The sequence below is a fragment of the Leptosomus discolor genome, chromosome 2 (genome assembly GCF_034619465.1).
Source record: "Leptosomus discolor isolate bLepDis1 chromosome 2, bLepDis1.hap2, whole genome shotgun sequence".
Classification (NCBI taxonomy): domain Eukaryota; kingdom Metazoa; phylum Chordata; class Aves; order Leptosomiformes; family Leptosomidae; genus Leptosomus; species Leptosomus discolor.
In genome coordinates, this window is record NC_141392.1 from 39,406,850 (window position 1) to 39,423,936 (window position 17,087).

Below are 17,087 nucleotides of genomic sequence, written 5' to 3' on the forward strand. Positions count from 1 at the left end.
AGATAACCTTTATTCTCGAAAACAAAATATTTGAGGAGAAAGGAAATCAAATGCTTTTTATTGCATTGAGAAGCTTCTTGATGACTTTGGTGTTTTTCCATTAGGTCCTACTTGCTTTCCAAAATGTGTAGTATTTATTAGTTTTGTTCTATTATCTGAATTGAATTGATATCTGCAGTTTTCAGAGGATTTTTTTTTTTGCTACCAAACAATCTAATTGACAATACCTAGTTATCAATTTACATCACCAATTTTAACTGATAATAAGTATTGTGAAGTGCATACAGAGTCTTCATCAAAGCGATATAATTCCATTGATATCAGCAGGCAATTTTTTATACCAGTTTATGCTAGCAATTAAGGATCTCGTATCAGACACATTATAAGTAGAGAAAAAATATTTTTCCCTTTGCCTTGCCCTTAAGTGTCATTTCCAAAAGCCTGATCCAGTGCTCTTTGACATCAAATAAGGTTCCCAATGTTCTAAATGAGATTTTCCTCCCTCACAATATATCTGCAGGGCTCTGTCCCTCTTCTTCTTGCATTTCATATGTTATAATATTGAATATTAAAATGGATTGAATAAAAAAATAATCAAAAACGTATCTATGTGGAAATTGCTTCCTCTGTTTTCTCCCCATTTTGATTGTTCAAGAGTTTCTCATTTCATACCAGTTTTTAAAAGAGAGATTTGGGCCTGTGAGCTCAGTGGTATGGTTTCTAGACCTTTCTGAGCCTGTGGAGCTTGGATTTCATTCCCAAAGTAGTGAACCTCTGAGACCTACAGATGACCACTGAATTAGGAGGTCACCTCTGGGGGAGGGAAGGATGTCTTGGAAAGCAAGGGCACCCCATTTCCCACTGCTCATCAGCGAGAGAGTTGTTCTTGCCAGAGCTGCTGACTTCCATTTTCAACACAGAAACGAATGTTAACAAAAGCCAAATATTTATGAGGAACATTGAAACCTAAATAATTTAAGGCCTTTGAAAGTATCACTTCAGGTGTGTCACTCCTCTCTAACAATTTATTGCTGCTACTCCAGCCATGACTGTTATTTCATTAATCCATCGTTGTTGTAAAGTCAGGCTTTTTTCACACCAGTAACTTGACACCATTAATTATTACGAGATGAGAACACATTTAAAAAGAAAATGAACACTCTGGGTGTAATTTACAGCCACAGCACATGAATGCCAACGCTGAGGAAGATATTTCCTTTCAAGGCGTTTGAATTTGTTCCAGCGTATGGAGCGTTCACTTGCCCGACAGTAATATGCAAGCAATAACCTATGAAATGCAGAGCATTTCTGGAGTACATAGCATGGCTTCATGCCAGAGGCCAAGTTCTATCAGCTGCCCAAGAAGTGCAATAATCCACACAGAAATTCATTGCTTGGTTGGGTCTTCTTGCTATTGTGAAAAGGAAGTTATCTGGGGGAAAAGGTCAGATCTTTGCATTTATTGGGTTTTCTGATAAAGTAATGGCATCACTGATGGACAATCAGAAAGTGTGAGGGGTACCTAGTCTTCAAGAGCTATTTGCTGGTTTTAAAGGGGCGTATGCATATTAGAATTTATGTTATTTTGCATAAAGATGATGCCTATGCTATCTCAATTACATATCTAATACTAAGATTTGCAAATGGAAGGGACTTCAGAATGTAAGGTAAGATGATGTGTTAGTTTATGCAGCATATACTGGGAGATGGGAGACGGCCCGCCAGCTCTCATGTGTGCAGACACGTGGATATGTATGAGCTGCAGCACTGTTTTCTGGGGCTTCTGGTACAAGGACACCTCAACTCTCCAAGCACAATGGCAGGGAAAGGTGGGCGCTAGAGGAGGGGCAGTTAACTGATGGCAGATGAGAAAGGCCACATTACATCAAGCTGAAAGATCTACCTGCACTGATATTTTCTCTCCAGCAGTGGTCTATAGAAGATACTTAGGAAAAATGTAGAAGGAAAACAGTGCAATGACCGTCTGTTGGGACATGGAGAAAGAGCATGTGCCGTGTTGGCTGCAGTGTCACACTAGCAAGTGTGCTGCCACCCATGTAGGGCTGTAGGAAAATGATCTGCAGCCCACTGGGCAATGCAAAAAACCAAATTTGCCCCAGGTCAGTCTGTGGCTCAGGTTTCTGTATTAGGGTCCTGAGGGCACCACCATGTCGCCTGCATTGCCTGGCCTTCTCTGGGCTGGTTTGCAGACACTCAGCATGGTGGAGTAATTCATGCTTCATATTCATTACTGTTGATGCAAACCTTGTATTTCTTTCAGTTTGGTCAAGGAAAGAGTCAAGTTTTCTGGTTAGTTTCAATCATTTACTGAGTGGTTTCCCATAGAGATTCACAGGTACTACCACCACCAACAGGTCTGTTGATGCTGCCAGGCAGGTTGTTGCAGGCATATTTTCTCTCCCTGTGGTCCCACTCCAGCATGTTTTCTGCAAAGAAAGTTGGCCGGTGACTGTGGAGAGATTTAGCTAAATGCATCGTTTGAAAATGTGTTAACAAGCAAGTGTGCCAGCAAGGAAGGCACATTAGATAAGCACTCATTTCAAATCAAGTAATCTTGTTTTTTCAGCTTGGATTCAGAGTTGATGGAGTTGTCTTTGCACCGACATCATGTTTCAATCTTCATGAATAATATCTGTCAAATTTTTCAGGTGGTATCAGCTTGCTGAGATAAAGATGCTAGTCAGAAAGAGGCAGACTGCAATATTATCTCTAAGGCTGGCAGGCATGCTGCTTGCTTCCAGCAGGTCAGAGACTTTTCCAGTGCCTTTTGGAAAGCAGTGGTAATTTGGATGCACCTCAAGTTTTAAAAAGGAATACATTTTGAGTTACATTTCATCTGTGACTATACCTTAAATTAGTCCAGGGGCAACAATGTTAGATTGCACTTAGAAAGAGTTGAACTTCATTGTAGCATGTGTTTGAAAGAAAAGCAGTACCAACACACAGGAAAAAAAATTGGGGGGTTATACAGTTTTGCTAATAGATTCCAGTTGAACAAAACAACTGTCTTCTTAAAAAAAAAAAAAAAAATCACTTCCCTAAATTGTGCTCTTTCTTTAAGCATGGTGTACTTCTCTGTATCCATACCCGTCAAGGTGTGCTGATCTGATATTGGAAGGAAAAACTCTCTGGGACCTCAGCAAAGAGAACTTGCATAGCAAGTGGTGGTAGAAAGTAAAAAAAAAAAGTGTAGTGAGAGAAAGATGCAGTGAATCAGTTTTTTAGAGCTTTGACCTTCTTGAGCCTGTGTGTGGAGTTTATTGTGCATAGGTTTATGCCAACAAAACTCAGCTCTTTCTCTGCTTCTTGCTGTAACCCTGTTCTCTGATGGCTAGTGTTTTTTTAAGCTAGGTTTTCTTAGACTTGTTATTTTTTTACATAACACATTTATGAAATACAGAGGCTATTTCCCCACACTGTATTCCAAACAGTCCCTGGCCACTGCAAGGCTCTTAGTGAACAGAGTTCTGTTTTTCACAGAGGTTGTGCCAATTTTGAGGATTTTTTTTTTTCCTGATTCAGAATTAAATCTCCCATAAGACAAGGAGAAGGCAGGTCTTGCAGTTATGGATATGGAGTTCTGTCTTGGCTTCTCTGCCGCACCAGAAACTGTGCCTGACCTTGGGCAGGTCAGCCAGGCCTAGACCGACATCCATAGATGGGCTTTGTCATTGTTGATCCTTGGGAAATTTCTCCTCATTTTAAAAAAAAAAAAAAAAAAAAAAAAAAAAGAAAAAAGAAACTGGATATCACACATGCCTCTCTACTTCCCTACCTATAAGAGCTTGTAGAGTCTATGTGCATTCCCTTAGTGCAGGAGAGCAGGAGAGCTATGCACAGAAAATGTAGTTCTCAAAATACCTCTTGAGTACTTTAAAGAGGAGGCTAAGTATTATTTCACAGTTGAGGAAACAGAGGCCCGTAGATAAGTGACTCAATGTGCTCAAGATCATGCAATAGCAGAACTGCAAACAGCCCCAGAGCAACAGGGTGTGGGTCAGCGCCTTCTCTCACAGAAAAAGGTGTTAATGTGAGCAGCAAACTCAGTGACAGTGTTGCAGAGAGACCCCCTCACCAAACATAATAACCATTACAAAAACTACTAAGTATAGGGGAGAAATATTTGGCCAGCCTAGCTTTCAGGGAGGAGCAGCAAATAGCTGGTTGCCATGTCAATTTACAAACACTAATCATGTCCCACATGAACATGTTCAAACTGGTGACAGAGCTGTAGCTACAGGCAATGTCTCTGTTCCAGTCCTGCCATCTCTGCTTGTGGGATGTGCGGGATGGGATGGCATCATCGCACTTTTTTGTCATAATTGCAGGTATAGGCAATAGGCAATCCTCAGAGTTCCAACACAACTGAGTTGTCAGACATGGGCAGAGCACTGTGAGCTGCCCCTGCCTAAGCTGTGCCTCCTCCAGGCAGACAAAGCTTTGGTCTCCACCCACGGCACTTCTAAAGAGCACTCTAAAGTCTAAAGAATGGTCAAAAAAGGGCAAGCAAATTCTTTAGGGCATTTTTAGACCAAAGCCACATTAGAGCTCCTCTTTTTCTTTTTTTCCTTCTTCTTTTTAAATGTCTATTTTCTCTTCCCCATCAATGCACATTTTCCCATACAAAAGTAAGTAATTTTCTTTTTCATTTCTGATTTTACAAAGTTAATCAGCTGAAAATACATTTGAGAAGGCTATTTTGTAAAATGCTGCCTGCAAGAACGTCTAAGTGTGTATTTTTCCTGCTCTAAGCACAAAGAGTGCACCTTACCTGGAAGTCTGCAGTCTGATATTCTTGCTGTTCAGCACAGTGGTTTTTGTTTATCCCCACAATAGTGATGTGTAAGCCATGCCTATATGACCCCCATTAGTATTTCATGGGGAAAGTTCAATGTTTTTATTTGCTCTGCACTTGTGATCAACACAGACAAATCGATTCTAATTCCATCATTCTTTAGACTTTTTGTAGGTTTTAATAAGGACCTTAGAGATTCCCCTCCCCCCCCAAAAAAAAAAAAAAGAATAACTAAACAATAACTCAGGCTTAGTAATTAGGCTTCATACAGTCACTGCTCACACAGAGGAATCTAACAAATTCTTTATGGTTCCCAGGAGGCCAATTAACCTTCTTTTAACTATATCTCTCTATAGCTACAGAGACAGGCACACACAGAAACACACAGACACAAGCTTTTCAGTAGTCTCAGGCGCTCCAGCTCCTTGTTAACCAAACTCTGATGGGGGTCACAGCAAGAGAGCAGGGCTGAAGCTTCCTCCCTGAGTCCTTTCTAACTCCAAAGATGCTTAAATCAGGACAGAGCACAATCTCTTCTTCTGATTTCCTTGCCCCCAGGACAGGAGGAAGGGGATAATAACACAGCCTCTTCTTTGCTTAAAGTTCCCATCAATCTCCTGGGCTCAGACAGGCACCAGTTGCTGGTCTTCTTACCTGGAGCTAAAGTGCTGCTCTCTCAACTCTGTTTCAGCTAAGGTCTGGTCTAGTGGGGTTGACAAGCCTGGAGGAAAGAGCAGTGTTTTCTTCCTCCGCCCTTCCAATTCAGCAGCTCTGATTCCCAGTCCCCAGAGGCTCCGAATAGGAAGGTGGCAATTTTATGTACCTCTTGGAGAAAAACTGCAGTTTAAATCACAGGTGATTCCTCTTGACAATTCCACTTGACTTTCAGAGCAGGAGCTAGGAGACGGTAATAGAGAAGGGTGTCTGATGAGAAAATTAGCAGAACTTCACTCTTTCCCTCCCCCAGGCCCGTGCTCTGCTCTGTGCTGTACTTGCCTGCTTACTTTTAATGAAGGCTTTTTAGTGCTCCTGCTGTAGTAGGTGCCAGGTGTGGTGCTGAGCATCCCGTGATGAAACAGGTAGAGAACACGTCTGGCCTGATCCTCCTCACTGAGCTGGGGACATCCAAGCGATGTGTTGTGAAGTCACAGAGCTGCCATCCCTCCCAGTGGCAGCAGTACGCTGCAGGTGCCCACAGTGAAGGATGTATTCTTTGGAGAGAGTTGCAGAGAGGAATTGTTCTCTGCACCTACAACAGCAGCCATACAGCTGAGGGACAGTCAGTGGTGTGGGACCTGGAGTAGCAGAGATGGTGGGGACTGTGTGAAAGGGAGCAGTCACTGCTGGGGGGTTTGCTTCTGCTTCTCCTGGGCAAAGCCATTCTCCCATTTGGATGCAAGGGTCCTCGTTGTACTTCAGTCTCCTTTTCAAAGTCACATCAAGCTCTGGGGAGAAAGTCTTCAGTGAGGTACTGGTAATGTCTGGATTTCTATTCTCTTTAATATCATTAACATCTTGTACCCAGCTTATACCCTATGTAGGACTGTAATCAAAATACCATTACTGGGGGGGTAATTTTCTCCATCATGCTAACAAGACTGCTGGATGAGGGCAATTCTCTGTCACAAGTTGGGAATGTTAATTTCTGAACATCTGTGGCCGAACGCACCAGTAATTAACAGTATTTTAAAAGGTCAGTGTAATGAGGGTATACAAAGACCTTTTTTTTTTTTTATTTCCTCACCCTTACAAAATGTTTTCTGTGGGGACTGTTACATAATTTGTGAAAAATAGACGAAAATCTGATTTTTGTATTTTCTGCAAAGACCAGAGGAATGCTGATCCCAAGTCTGGGATGGGGCAGCCTGCCAGCCACCAGACAAGGCTGCCGTTGTGCTTTATGGCTGGCAGATGGGAAGGTGGATAAAAATCCTTCAGATGGGCATCATCCAAGTTCATTTCATCAAAGTCCCAAAGCTCTTTGTGCAATCCATGTAATGCGACTGTGATACACCCAGGCCACAAAGCTGTTTGTTTTACCATTCAAATCTAAAGCCTTGGCAAAACGTGTCCTTCCAAGGCGGTGGTGAAGATCATCAGTAGACCAACATCTCTGCTATGGAACAGCCCTTTGAAATCTGCTGCTAAGGCACAAGTCACAAGTGATGATGGTTATTAGGTGTCAGGAGAGAGGAGCTTGTCCTGCTCGTAAAGTGGGAAAAGGTCTGTTGCTGACAAGCCCTTGTTGGTGTTTTTGTGCCCGTCACTCCCTGGTACCAGCTAAGCCAGGCTGGTTCTGCCTTCCCCTAAAGCCTTGCAAGGTGGTGGTGGGTGTGCAGTGAGTGAGGCTCAGCTGTCACCATCATTTTGTAGAGCAGGGCTTTGCAGCCATGAAAAAGCTTATCAGTCTGCCAGATGAAAATGATGGAAACTCTGAATTGCCTCAGGCCGGCAGATGGTCCCAGGCAGAGAAGCCCAGGTTTGGCACCAGTGCCCCTGTGCCAGCCTTCACCCAGCCCTGCTATACACCTCCATATGAACTTTCTCATAGCAAAATCGCCCTACAAGAATTATCTGACAGCGAGTGGGCCAGCTCCTGGCCAGCCTACGTGGCCTTGTAGCCAAGTGAATCTTCTAGGATGTGGTTAGGTGTATGATTTCTTAAAGAAATGGGTTTACAGCTTTCCCATCTGAAACACTTTGCTTACTGTTTAATTACAAGTTACCTCACTGTGTGCTTTAAAAAAAAAAAAAAAAAAAAAAAAAAGGCAGTTATATTCTGTCTTGGCTGGGGAAGAATTTCTGGGGTCATAGAGGGAATTTAAAGCTCAAAGGTTTACAATCCCAGCAAGATAAGACAGTATAACAGCCTCCACACTTTATGGTGCTAGCTTATGAAGAGGTCAAAATGGCTTAGCACGAGGGTCAATTTTACTCAAAGTTCCTGTTTAAGGAAGGGAAAAAAAACATTCCAAATCTTCATGTCCAGCTTTGACATAACTATTAGATTATAGAGGTTTGGGTTGTTTCACTCCCTGCCCCCCGCCCCAGGCCCCGGTGAGTTTTCTCCTTCCAGTGTGACAACAAAATTAATTCCAAAACGAGCTGGCGTCTCTGCTGCAGGCCTCTGGCCAGGTGGTGCCACTGCGTGTCCTGTGCCTTTGTAGGGGCGAGATAGACACCATCGTGGTCATCCTCTCTGCAACCCACCTGGTGTTGCTCTGTTCTTAAAGTGGCGACAAGTCTATCAATGTCCACCCGCATCCATGAACCCAGGTTCTGCCATCACCTTTGTCTCCCCTTAGTCCTACCTCACTGCGGTGTAGTGCTGCCTTGTCCCTGTTTCAGGAGCACTGGCCTCAGTTACAGACTGGAATCCAAGTCTATAAACACATTGCACTGGGACCTGTCATGGGGGCTGTACACAGGGAGCTTCACTGTCCTAGTGTCTATGTGATATACAGTGGGGAAAATGACCAGCTCAGAATAGCCTTAAAAACATCTTAACAAGAAAATAAGGACTTCTTTGCAATGACCTTCTAGGGAGGGTCACATGCCTTGACTTTGATTTCTACACTAACCCGTCAGAGGGAGTTGGGAAACCAGTCTCTTGGGCCAGTGTATGTCGCAAACATACGGAAAAATTTGGAAAGCGAAGTATTAACAGGACATTAAAAACGAGCCAGGAATTGTTCAGAGGGGCAATGAAAAAATACTTCATAGAATGAATCATGAGTGCCTAGGTGATATTTCTGGGTGGAGAAATCAGCCCCAGAACAATATTTTTTTACTGTAGAAGTACTTCAGTGCCCTGGTACTCTCACGCTAACTGCAACCCCATCAAAGATTTCAGGTGCGAAGCCTGCTTGCTAGGTTAGGGCTTTGTTTAGTATGCACATAGCATTTGTTCCTGTGACTGACCCACTCTGCAGACCACTTCATGCTGCCACAACGCTAATTGTCAAGCAGACTAAGATTGGTGCTCCCATTGTTTCAGCCTTGCCAGCAGAAAGACTAGAGTCCAATGAATGCAAAGTTTGCAATGCTGAGGCCTAGAGTCTGTCCAGAAGCTTTTCTGTGGATTTCACAACGTCTTAATGGCTTTACGTATAACCTTCAGAAATATTTTTTGAGTGTCTGGAAACTCAGGGCAGGAGTGAATCCCAGCTATGCCAGCCCCCGGGGAGCAGCACACAGCCACAGGGTGAGTCACCAGCCGCAGGAGCTGAACTGTTACCTTTCTCATTAGTTGTGAGATTGCCATGCCTTCCATTGTCCTCGGAAATCTTGAGAAAATTATGTTTACACTGTCTTGCTTGGCTCCCATGGTCTTGCTTGCTGGGTATTGTGAGGTTTCTATCAAATACGGTTTAGGAGCAGGCAGCTTGCTCTTTTACAAAAACAGGGCTGTGAATCTTCCCACAGCTGCCATGACTCGCCATAGTTGTGTCCTGGGGCATCCAGGCTAAAGCACAGAGATGGGAGGAAGCTGGATCACGATGCGTGGTTGGACATGACAGACAAGGCAGGTGAAAGCTCTGCTACCCCTTCAGCGCCACCATGTGCTCTTGTTTCAAGCAAGCTCCAAGGGGAAGTTTGCAAGAGGCCGTGCTGAGTGACACAGACCATCCGACAGCACTGGTGTGGCAGTGTCTGCAGAGCACAGCCCAGAGAGTGGGGTGGCTTGTGTGTTCCCCCTCGTCTGCTTTATTGTAACTACAATGAGCGACTCCTCTTTTGACAAAATAAATATAGGAAACCATCCATTTTTCTCCCACCTCCCTGTTTCCCATCATTCAGAGAATGAAGATGAGCAGGGATGAGATAGGGACAAGGACAATCCCTGCGCCTTTTAAAGTGAGTGACAAAAGTCCTCCATCACTGGATGTGTGAGACTTCCTCTATGCAGCAAGCCCCAAGTCCCGCACACCTCACCTACAGGTCTGGCTGCACTGTGGTATCTAGGAGATAGAAATGGAAATATAGATGTCTGCCAAATGCACACAGCTGCATACATTTGGCTGCCAGTTGGCTGGCATGAAACCCACAATCTGACACAAAGCATGGGTGCCAGACCTGTGCAATAAGCGTCCACAGAAGAGACGCATGTAAACAGGTATGGAAATGAATGCAGGTCTTTTCCCTAGACAAGTGTCCATTGGGGATGGAGCATTTTTGGCTTTCTCAGAATTTTTCCCATGTCAGAACTTGCCAGGGTTGTTCTTGAAAGGAGCTGGATAGGACCTCCAAGCTACCTACTTCATTTTCAAGGTTATGAAAGTAGTCCTAGAATAACATAGAGCGTTTGTGTGGTCACAGCCAGTATAGTGTTGCTCAGTGGTTAAACAGAAGATGTCAGCCTCTAAACTGCCAGATTGGCAACTGTCAAGAATACTACAGCTATTACAAAATATGAAATCCATACACAGATGGCCTTTTTCTAGAGGAACTAGACATTCATTTTGTGTTCATCTGAGAGACTGTTAGTTGAATTTTCTTGCTCCTCTCCCTGGTCAGTGGCTTCCAGGCAGCTAGTGCTGTCAAACAAAATGAGGGTGAGGTCCCGGGAGCCCAAATGGTTTCCCAGCAGATGTGGGAGAGGAACCAGCTTTAGCAATTATTTCCCCTTCTGTTTTTCCAGCAGTTGGGAACTTGTTCAGGATCCCATAAAGAGATGGGGGCTGCCAGGTTCCCATGTTAAACCCTCTCCTGATTTTTAGCCTGGCAAGATATTGTTTTTAAAACAAGGTAAGACTTGGTTATGGCTGGGGCATTAGTTTACAAGCACTGCCAACAATTTCAAGCAGACCTCATAAGGACACCAGCTTTCTGCTAGGCGTGAACCTCTGCTCTTGCTCCATGTCTGAAATCTTTCCTGGCAGTCTTTCTTGTCCCAAACTAGAGGTGAGCAGCAGTGATGTCTGTAAGGCTTCAGAATTGGCCAAGAGTGAATTGGTTTCATTTTCAGCTCATATTGCATCCTCACCATCAGTTCTGCCTCAGACAAAGTCTAGGACTTGTGCTAACCCATTTTTCTCTGTTTTTGTTACTGTAAGGCACTTCGGGCTCTTTAATACTGATGTGGCTGCATGATAACAGCAATGAAGATAAATTACCTCAAAAATAGGCAATAAGCCTTTTAGCTCTTTAGAGCAAATCAGAACTGTTCTGAACAGCTCACAGACGAAATAAATGGCCGTTTATCTTCATTTACAGCTACTGTGGAGAGGCACCAGCATGCAAATTCACTGGCCCAGGGGCAACAGCTAAGGTAGTACTGTAGAGTCATAGGGTTTGCTGCTGGGAGAGGAGAAATGAGGAGAAACTCCCCTCCACTGCACCGTCTCATCACATGCCAGCCTTTGCCTCTGTAGCCACCTCGATGTTTTTCATTTGGAAGAGCTGGTCATCCTAGATGACTGTGGCCCCCTGTCACTGCAACTGCAGCTTTGCCACCCAGCTGATAGAATAAAAAGAAAGAAGAAAGGACTAAACGCACACTAAACTGTCAACCACATATTTAGACACCTAGCACACTAACATGTCTGTCCTAAAGCAGGGCACATGAGGGAATCATCTGCCAGCTTAGGACATGTCTTAAGGGAGATTTTAAAGAATCTCTTTTTTTTCTCTTCCCCACAAGAAATAAGACTTGTTTCCTTCCAATGGCGAGAGCACAGTATCCTTATTGGGGCTCACCCAAGTGTCAAGGGGCATTTAAGATTTGCCCAGAGAGATAACTCACATCTTGCCCTGCAAGTGAGGCGCTCTTTTAATTATCAACAGAGAAAGCCACAAATGTGAGCAAAAAACAAGCAGATACTGCACATATCTCAGCAGAAGCTCAGGGGTCAGCTGAACCTGTCACCATTGCTTCTCTCAGAGAGAAGCATGTCTTGAGTAATGGACACAAACTTTTTATTATTCTTACATTGTGTTATATACCTGCAGGTTGGCCAAGGGAAATCTGACACAATTGCTAGACATGACAAAAATTATAGCTATGAACAATTTTTATGATTTGTCTGGTCTCAGATTCTTCACTTGCTCCCAGATGCAGGTGGAGCAACCCCCATTAATACAGGGAGGCACGTATGCATAACCAGCTTATGAAAAAGCCTGACCAATTCAGGCCTTGTGACTGTGTATTCTTCCTGTTTCTGGACAGCAGCAGGGGATAAGTTAATGGTGCTATGTTGGTTGTAGTATTTCTGTCATTGTTATCAAACCCTGCAATTCCCTATGTTTTCTGGTGAATTTGCTTCTCAGCCATACTTGCTCAGTGTAACCCCTTCGGTTGTTTTTATTTTCAGATTTGATCTTGTGCACTCTCACTATTATAACAGCACATTCTCTTGTGGGCAAAAGTACCTTCTCTGCCATTTCATGAATGCTGTCATTCAAAGCAAAATAGTCAGAAGGAGGAGGCAGATATATTGGTAAGAGAAAAGTAAACATTTAATGCCACTATAATTTGATTTTTTTTTCCAGACATCATATTTTTGACAAAGTTTCACACCTCAGATACCACAAAAAGGATATTTTTTAGCCAGCAAACAATAAACTTTACAATTTTAATGGCAAAAGGCTCAATGCATTTGTTGACCAACTTGGAAATGGCTGTGACTTTCCACATTTTGAACTTGTCCTCGTGCTGTTCTTTCTTTTTCTTTTCTTTTTTTTCCCCATAAAATTTAGTTGATAAAATATATATATCTAGTACTGACACATCCTCTTCTGGCATTATCCACTGGTGGGACCAGCATAAGTTCTATATCCATCAGTTTGTCTCCTCCTTTTAGCCCTATTTTATACCATTGTTATAACGAGAAAGAACGTAGCCACGGACAGAGTGAAATGGATTTAGGAAACATACACTTCAATGCATAGCACTTAGATAAGCATTTCCAACCATGATGTGTAAATAAATTATAAAATACAAGCAACTCTATAAAACAAGAACATCCTGAGTTTACAAATAAATTATATCCTTCATACATAGAATATGATGTGGATGTTAGTAACCAGCAGTTTCAGCTATGGGAGGGAAAGAAGTAAAACTTGGAAAAGTTAGTATCTATGCATACATAAACCATATATGTATGTGTGCTATATGTAAACACTCACACACATACATATACAATATAGAGGGTGAATACATCCATACCTATAGTCTATAGAGAATATGTAATATAGCTGAAACTGCCTCAAGCACCAATTTATTACCATTATTATAAAGTTTGCTCAATACTTAAGTAGGACCACTCAAAGTAAGATGGTTTGGGTTGTGTTTTATTTAATTTCCTGTCCAGGAGGGTTTTGAAGGTGGTTTGAAATATTATAGATGAATGCTACTATTTCATGTTCAGCACCTCCATTCTTTGCAGAATCATCATGCCCTTTGTGAGCTTCAAAATGTTGCTTGCATAAGTGAGCACGAGTCTGCTGTCTGCGAAGCTGGTGGCAAAATCCCTGTTGACTTCACTGGGGTTAGGATAAGGGTGCTACATTTTCAAGGGAAACCGATTTCTCTTTTTTTCTTTTTTTTTGAAAGCTTGCTTGAGAAAGAGAAAGAAGAAAAGATAAAGACAATAATAAAATGGTTTATTATTTCCAAGAGCAGGTATCGAAGCTCAGATAACCCTGGGATGAGCGCACAATAAATGCAAGAGATAGAGATTATTAACTTTGCACTGACAAATCATTCACAGTTTTGTTTGCCATAATTACTTGGAAACCAGTTTCAAATCTTGCGATAGCTAGCAACGGTCAGCCTTGTGTCTCCAAAAACTGCTGGGTGTCACCACTGCAAAAGCCTATGGAGTAACAAAACAAAGACTGTGAGGACATCAGGATTAAGCAACATATGTCACTCATCAGTAGATATGAGAAATAGTGCCTCTCTATATGGCCATCAAGCAGTCCTATCAGTATTTAGAGATATGAATGCTTTGATCTCTGCAGTGAGCTGGTGCATCCCTAATGCTGCACAACCGTCTCTCCCATATGAACTGGCATCAAAGGGTCACTCAACCTCTGGTTTATGATAATCACATTTGCTTCTGCAATGCAGAAGCTCCAAGTTAAAATTTTAAAGCTATCGTCAGGACTAGATAGAAAGCTTTGTCCAATAGACAGCTAAGAGTCCAGGCTTTCAACTGATGTGACTATGCTGTGTGTGCCATGCATATGCAGAAATTGTTGTATTTAACAGGTTTGATTGTAAAATATCTTGCCTTAAATGCATGACACCCTGAAACATATAGTAGTTCATTTGGATTTTTACAGGCTGCAATGTTTCAATGACAGCCTCTACATGGGTACTGCAGCAACTTGACTTTGTTGGCTGAAGAGCATGGGGAAGAAAGGACCTTTAAAAGAAGCTTTCAACAGTGTTTCAAGCATAAGTTTTCCCTATAGTGTGGCATAGGTCAGCTTCATCCTGATGAGTGTGAGGAGGTTTTATAGGAGTGTAAGGTTTTATAGGTACTCCTTGGAGGAGGAAGGGGGAGTGATGCTGTTGCCATTCGTTAACAGCTATGCCACTTCCTCACAATAATGTGTGAGGCTACTGGCTCTCTCAGGCTGTGTACATATACACTTGTCTGTACATATATACGCTTTATTTTTACATTTAATTTTAGCTCAGAAGAGATGATGCAACAAAATCACAAACACATGAAAGGCAATGTTTGTAAAAGAGTCTATATCCTTCAGCTGTCATAAAATTTGAATTCCTTGCCACAGGTAACAGTCGCTATTTTAAGACAAACTGTATTATTGAGATAAATGAAAAAAAAGAAAAAAAAAATCTCTTCAAGATGGACTGAGTCTATCCTGTGAGCAAGCTTGGGACTTGATGTGCATTACTCCCAGCATCACTTCCAGCTTTCTGCCTCTATAATTGCCATGGTCAGAGATGAAAGAAAAAAATACCAGTGTTTATCTTTCATCCTTTTCTGTACATTTTCTGCAGCTCTCACTTAGTATGCTTCATGTCAGAGGATCACGCCATTGCTCTTTACCAGTTACTATTTTATGTAGCTGCAGGTTTCAGAAATTACGTTGTATGGCAGTAGGAGTCTTCCAAGGCTGGATCGAAGCCAGCAGATGTTGAGAGCCCCATGGCAAAATGAGGGGGTATCAAATAGGTAAGAAAAGAGTATTCTTTGACTACATAACTACTGGCACAGTAAATACCCAAAGAAACATCAGGTAGATGAATTTTCCTTTTCTTCACAACTGGGTTTACTCTGCTATAACTCTCCTGACTCAACATAATTGTGCCTCAGTTATACCAGCACAGGTGAGATGGGAACAGGCTCAGTAAAGAACGAAGAATGGAGAGCCCGAGTATCAGTTTTCTTCCTTGCCTTTCTGTGAAATAACACTTTGGATTGCTTAGATCTGAATTAATTGACAAGGAATCGTTTTGAGGTAAATACAAGGCATGCATGGCAGGAGAAAAGGCACGTGTTGTTATGAAAAACGCACCAGGAATTAGGGCTCTCCCATACCCTCTAGGATATGAAGTGCCACAGCACCCAGAGTCAGTGGGTGTGCGATCTGTGGCTTTCTGCCCGCTGCGAGAACTCACACAGACCAGTGGGATGTCTGAATCCAGATCACAGCCAAACTCTCCAGTCTAAGGTTTCTCTTGGATTTGTGGCTATAAAGCAAGTTCTGTCCTTTGTCTAAATAAGGTTCACGTATGTCAAGACGAGCAGTTCTCAGAGTGAAGCCTGAAGTATCCCCCAGCTGCCCATGCCTGAGCACAGCGGCGGAGATGCGAAGCAGTGATGGTATTCTGCAGCCATGACACAGCCCGACATTGAAGAACTGTCATCTCCTGTTACACATGCAAACAAAGAATTAACCTTCAAACCTAATTATGTCAACATTGCTGTTTCCTACTAAAGCTGTCGCAGGGAAATAAGATTGATTTCTGAATACGCAAACAAATAAGCATTGTGTTCACATTGCTTTTGTGTATTTTGGCCAACTCGATGCCTTTTAAAAAATCAGCATAAAACCAGCATTACACTGGCAATTGCTTAAAGAATGGGACTTCCTGGATGACTTGCAGAAGTGTATGGATCTTCTGTAAAATACTGGCTACTGTAGACTAAGATCAATTCATAATAATGTCCTGATGCTTTGAATTGTCTGTTTTGCAGATATTTGAAGTATAGTAATATAAATTCTGAAGCAAGAAGCTATTTTCAACAAGAAAACATTTCATAAGATATAAAATCTCCACAAATTTTTATTCCTTTTTATGCATTAAGGTACCACAGTTCCTAAAAATATAGTGGCAAATTCTGAAATGCGCTGACAGAAACTCAAAAAAGAGAAGATGTGTATGGATTTTAGGGTATGAATAGGAGCATATGATAGGACTGTTAATGGCTACTCTAGTTAAGTCCTCAGAAATAAAACATTTGTATGGATTGTGATTCTGCTCATTCAGCACATAATATTCAGTATGCCAAATTCATCCTTGGCATAATCCATGTGGTTTCAGGAATCAATTTTGGTCCATTGTGATAAAGAGGGCAAACATATGCTTTTACTGTTTAAAATAATGGCTAGATAGACATGCTTTTTGCTATGCTTCCTAGTCTACAGAGGTACCAAACCTAGAGACAATGAATGATTGAATTAATGATGCTGAGGAATATTACATGTAATAGATATTTTACAATAACTCTGAAATTTGTTGACTTGATTTATAGAAACATCACCACTTCTGTCTAAGTCCCAGACTATGTGAGAAGACATCTCTTACTAATAATGCATTCTGCGCATGCACCATTTGCTAGGATTTCACTTTCTTTCTATCAAGTGTATGTTTACATTTACTGTACCACTTGCTATTTACCATCTCACTGCAGGTCTCCAGGGAGCCCAACATGCTCATTTTGGGCTGCTTGTTTTCAGCAGAGGGAGGACAATGTGTCCCAATTACCCAACAACCATCTTCCAGCAAACAAATTTTCAGAAATGCTTGAGCTTAAAGAAGGCAACATTTAATTTCATGTGCACAACTTGGAGGGGCTCTTCCTGGGAGACAGGCTTAGCGCAGTGTCACGGGTGAGGGCGGCATGGGCCTACCTGGGGACGCAGGTGAGCAAGAGATGGGAGCTGGCTGAGAAAGTCTCCCGTGTTTATGTGACCTGGCAGCATGTGTCTGCAGCTCTGCAGAAATAAGCCCATAAAGAGAGATGCCCTCCATATCCCAAGGGTGCTAAGTCTTCATCCACCACAAAAC